The 6031-nt window shown below is 40.0% G+C and overlaps 1 non-coding gene across 1 annotated transcript; it reads left to right on the forward strand.

The window, feature by feature from the left end:
• The first annotated feature begins 433 nt into the window (after positions 1–433).
• Trnae-cuc (transfer RNA glutamic acid (anticodon CUC)) lies at positions 434–505 on the forward strand. Its single transcript has one exon. It is a non-coding gene; the product is annotated as a tRNA-Glu (tRNA).
• The last annotated feature ends 5526 nt before the right edge of the window (positions 506–6031 follow it).

Here is a 6031-nt window from a genome sequence, read left to right on the forward strand (position 1 = left end):
TCTAGGTAGGTTACCTACACCATTATAGTGTGGGGATGACCCTAATGTAACAACTACAGGGTAGTGATGACTTCCATTAGGTGAATCATAGTCCACATACCATTAAAAACCACGACATAGCTCATTGGAACGCCATGTCAAATCCAGGGCATATAACTTGCACGAGCAGACGTCGAGTCTTGTCGCACATTCATCATTTAATGGAATTAAACCATTATCTTCGACGAAGTCTTCAACTACAGAAACATTGACATAAGTTGATGAGCTACCCCACAACACATTATGTGTATTAAAATCACCACAAATTATTTCAAGGCCCTTGGCGGTCGATGCTATGGCACTGAGCTCAGAAATATCTAGCCTATTACAAGCATTGTACAGGTTTACTACAATCACAGCCTGCCCCTCTGTAGGCCTACGTAATGGGCAGCCTTCCCATGTGGTCTAGTGGTTAGGATTCCGCGCTCTCACCGCGGCGGCCGGGGTTCGATTCCCCGCATGGGAAAATCTTTTCTAGAATTCGCAAACAATTTTCAATGATCAATTAAACTTTTATGCAATTGCCAAATGTAAGCAAACGCTTAATTGTCATAGATAAACGCTTGTGCTTTTCGTTATATTTCGTTAAATCATTTATAAATTAAACTTTCATGCAATTTGCAAATGTAATTAATCGCTTGTTGTTCATAATTAAATGCTTTTGGTTTGCATTAAATTGGTGGTTTGCATCAAAAAAAAAAAGAGAGAATGCTGCAGACAATTTGAAATCCCTGGACTTCAATACTACGAAATTCTGGGAAACAAATTCCCCTGAATGAAATACCACTTTGTATTAACATAGTCAGCCCACCTCTGGCAATGCCAATTCTGTCAGTTTTTTATGACATATCCTGGGAATGTAAGGTTATACTTAGGTTTAAGAAATGTTTCTTGGAGACAAATTACATCAGACTCAATATTAAGATCAACTAAGAAAACTTTGAATTCTTGATCATGAGCAAACAAAGACTGAATGTTTTGATGCAGTATACGGAAAGCCATCGTGAGCAATATAAACACACGGATTTTTAGATTTCTTGTATAATCCATTATCTACCGGCGATTTTCCTTTGCTTCAGCAGAGCCACAATCTCCGAGGGAACAACAGTCTCACCACCAAGCACAGTCAGTGATGAAACATAACTTCCGAGTTCTTAGGAACTTTAGCACATTGAAACAAAATTTCTGTTATCATTACCACAACATTCGCGAGAGTAACATCCGAACAGTAGTCCGTCTGGATAGCCATGTCACTGTGAGTCTGTACGCCAATAAAATTGGTTTGTGGTCTGGGTTTAGGGTAGGTGATTTCAGGTGTGAGACACCCTCAATGCTTCTAGGTGCCTGGGTACACTCTATATCGTTTTGGTCGGACTGCACGTGGTCGGGATAAGTGTGTTCGGGACGAGCGTTGCGGACAGATTTGAAAGCTGCTGAGTACGAAACTTTCTCGGTAATTCTGATATACTGAGCCTTACTTGCCTCCTTCCTGGCAGGACAGCCGGCAAAAGCAGCACTATGGCTACTCCCACAGTTGACACATTTGGGGGTGGATATGTTTGGACATAGTGATGAGAGCCACCGCAGCGGGAGCCGCGAGAGGAACGTCTACAAGATTTCGACGTATGACTTAGGCGCTGCCAAGGGAAACATCTCAGCACAGGTGGGGGATATAACGCTTTACGGTAAATTTCTCATATCCTAACAACACTTCCGATGGCAGATCATCTCGATCAAAATAAACCAAAATACAAGATGATACCTGACGATCTTTACTCTTTTTCATCCGTTCAGTTTTAATGCATTTCTCTTTACGTAAAGCCACCCGGATTTCCAAACTTGTTACACTTTCTCTAACATCATATATGATACCCGTACATGACGACAGAGGTGACTGGCATTGTATGTCTTTGCTCATTAAAGAAGTCAGCCTCAGCAAACGCTTGACCTGGCCCCTGTCAGAGCATGTTACCTGTAACTCACGTGATGGCAGTCTTTTCACGGACTTTACATTCCCAACAACTTCATGTAAGGCTTCACCAAATTTTACAAGATTCAACGAGCATACAGGAAATCCACCTACACCAGACATGACAACATCTAATGTACAGTCTCTTTCATTTGCTCGTGCTTTCTTTCCGCCCTTGCCTTCCTCACTATCATTCCTTTTTCGCTCCCGCTTGCCCCGTTCTGAAGGTTGCACCTCAGCGAAATCCATATGGTCACCACCGTCCTCCATTGTAACTGAAATGACTAACAGTAGCCTAAATAAACCAGGTGCAACCACAGTGAGATTATTTACATGACAGTTAAAGAGAAAAGAGCAATGCCTCTGAGACGACTCACAGACCAAGATGTAAGACGAAAGGAGCCCTTGTTAGTTGCCGAGTGACAGTGTAATGTAAAGAATCAGTTAACCTTACAGAACAAAAGATCATTTATACTACAAAATAACTACGTTACAACAGACTATAAACAATCACGCTAACCTACTTAACTATATACATTTACTTTATAATTATACAGATTTAGTCAGGTACAAGCCACTAGATTGCAACAACAACATAAGCTTAGCTTACAAGTGGAAAAAACGCGTCCGTCCAACTTTCTGACAGCCTCCTTGTCAACGGAAGTGGAATAAGCTAAGTATCCAAATTACAGGCTGTTCATCGGAAAACTAGTATGTCATACATCAAAGCCATAGAGGTATAGCGTTCGTTTCAGCTACATGAACGATGATACACTGATCAGCTGCAGGTCACGATGGGTGCTATTCGAGAATGAGTACAAGTATTGCCATCTTGCGACAAGCGGGACTGAACCAGCGTCTCACACGGAGACGTATAGGCCACCATAGGTAGATCAATTGCAGGTCACGACAAGAGCTATTAGATAAGGAGTGAAAGGGATGATATGATGCGACAGGCGGAACTGAGGATTGAACCCACGTCTTATGTTGAGAAGAGTAGACAAGCACATGAAGCCAAGCAGCTAGAGGCCTCCGTGGCTCAGTTGTTTAGCGCGCTAGCGCAGCGCAATGACCCAGGAGTCTCTCACCAATGTGGTCGCTGTGAGTTGAAGTCCAGCTCATGCTGGCTTCCTCTCCGGCCGTACTTGGGAAGGTCTTTCAGCAACCTGCGGATGGTCGTGGGTTTCGCCCGGGTCCTGCCCGGTTTCCACCTACCATAATGCTGGCCGCCGTCGTATAAGTGAAATATTCTTCAGTATGGCGTAAAACACCAATCAAATCAAATCAAAATCAAACCAAGCAGCTAACTTCAAAAGCACAAAATGAATTCCGGAGTGAGATTATCTTAACCTTCCGCACGAGGAGTAATATCCTTAGCACACATTGTGCTAAACCCTCAAGGCGAGCATACAGGATTAACAGTAAGTGAGGAATTGTAGAAAAGATATTTCGCTTATTTGTCGGGAAATGCGAGATCACCCGATCCCGACTCCTACCTCTTTTTTTAAACGTAAACAAAAAGGGATTGTCATGTTTACAACAATATTTTTTTCACTATACGAGTGGGAATGCAAATAGTAAATCAAGCTGATTTGCACCTGGTAGATGTGTTAAGATTTTTAACTTTTAACTTTTAACTCCGATACATGTACCATGTGCCAATAAGTAAACAAAGTATTAAATATACACGTTGGAAAACAAATACAAGTGAAGCAAAATGAAATGCAGGATATTATGGTAAAGTGAGATTTACAAACCACAGGAGGTTTGACCCATTACGCCACACCCACTGTTAGAGAAGCTCTTGGATGTGCATGGACAGACAAAGTAATACATGGAAATCCTGCATTGGGCATGTATAAATCTCGCCTTGTAGTATTTGGTAGCCACTGTGTGGTATTTCACAATTTATATCAACCTCAACTTCACAATTTACAATACTGCAAAAACTAGTGTATCAAGTTTACAGTATTAAACACCTTTAATCTAAGTTGCCCAACTTTTACAATGCGTATAATTCTTTTAAGAACACAGTGTCAAGAATCTCTGCTTCGTAAGTGTGCCTAACGTCACGTAACATTGAGCTAGAAGGGATAACATGCATCGTATTGAATTAGATCGCCACGTTGGATATATAAACAGGTACAATCATAGCTCAACAAAAAGACCTATTTTGATTATCCACAACTTCTAAACTAGCATGGTACGAGATTTGTATCTATGCATCGAAACAGACATTAGCATACCAGACGTCAACCGAAACATGGGCGTTTCGGATCAAAAATCGCAAGACCAATTCCCAAAACGATGAGAACAATCCGAGGGCATTCCCTACACCTGTCCATCTTCGTTAAAAACTCCTGACTTAATCAAGGGTACCTCGTGTTGAGCAGAAATATTGCCAAAATACGTAAACGTTGGAATACATTTATGCCTTTCACTTTATATACTTTCTTAGTTCTTAGTAGTGGTTTGTGTTGTCTTCATATAGTGGCCGTGTAATTATTAACATGTAACGTTCGTTTTGAATGACGGCTGGTATACGAATGATTGTTTTGACGCCCAGATTCCACCAGTAAAGTTCCCAGGAATTTCTTCCAAAGGTGAAATCTTGGTTTTGCATCTGACATTATGTGTAGAGTTTACAACAAAATACAGTTGATTGCATATAAGTTCAAGAGGAAAATTGACCAAGTACAATTTTTGAGGAAGTTTTGTGTCTGGTCTTTAATAAGAACTTGCGAAATATAAAACACAGCGTTTAGAGACTAAAACAAGAGAAGTGACGATATTTTGGCCTATGCCATTTGTCAATTTACCTCAGTTAGAGTGTTCTTCTAACTGTTCATGTAAATGCGAAGCGTTTTTCGGGTGATCCAGCAATAGTTGCCTAACATTTTTGACAGTATGTATTTTTTATCTTTAGCGACAAAAGAGTTCGATCTCGAAACTTTCGTACTGTCTTTAAAAAGAAACTTGCACTCAATGGGCCAATATTGTGATCTTCATTTCAACTTTAAATCATAGCTTGATCTATGGCGCTGTACAACGTGTTATCCTGTGTCTAATTTCGCCTAAGCATTTGGTAGGAGGTATAAGATCATAAAGTGACGCTGTCTTTATGAACAGTTGGAATAAAAGCGTGTCTGAATGCCCTTACACCATGTCCTACTTTATAGCAGGATAATTAATGTGTTCAACAATAATTTTTGACTGTTTCATGGGAAAGTGCTGCGGATTACATGCTAGATTTGACACGTCAGATATTTAAAACACATTTCGCCCTGACTTGATAACTATTTCTTCACTATTTCTAAACTTACAGGTAACTATATTCCGTTAAGAGGATGTATCCTTTAAGAGACTGTAATGCTCATTTTGTAAGCAACGTTGATCTTTGGAAAACCGATATTGGATACCTTTTGACCAGTTGATGACATGAACTTGTGATTTGGCTCATGGCTTGCTGTTGTTCATCTAAAATATGGTTATTATTTATGCATGTGCCAAATTCACCATAGCTATTATTTACTGCAGTGCCATAAGGACTGATCAAGAAAACTTTCAGAAAGTGATTAAATGTGTAAGTTATGATCATGACAAAGCCTCTAATTCGCCCATAAATGGAAAATGCAAAAATACGGTAACCGGCAAGGCAGTGGTGTCCTAGGTGACACTCTCTTAAGGTATTTTAAAAACTCTACAATCAGATACACCCAGATACACAACGTCATAGTAAGCTATGTTGATACAATCCTCAGCAAGTTTTTAACTCTCTCTTCACTTTTATGTTTCATTTACCACTTAGACAACATGTAGGTTTCCTGTTTCATGTAGGTTTCTTGCTACATGTTGGTTTCCTATAGGTTTATTGCTTCATGTTTTTCCTGTTTCATGTAGGTTTCCTGTTTTATGTAGGTTTCTTGTTTTATGTAGGTTTCCTGTTTTATGTAAGTTTCTTGTTTCATGTAGGTTTTCGATCAAGTGGCATGTCAAAAATGTATTGCCTAATCGGTCAATCAA

Source organism: Liolophura sinensis, chromosome 10 (assembly GCF_032854445.1).
Source record: "Liolophura sinensis isolate JHLJ2023 chromosome 10, CUHK_Ljap_v2, whole genome shotgun sequence".
In the NCBI taxonomy this organism is placed as follows: Eukaryota; Metazoa; Mollusca; class Polyplacophora; order Chitonida; family Chitonidae; genus Liolophura; species Liolophura sinensis.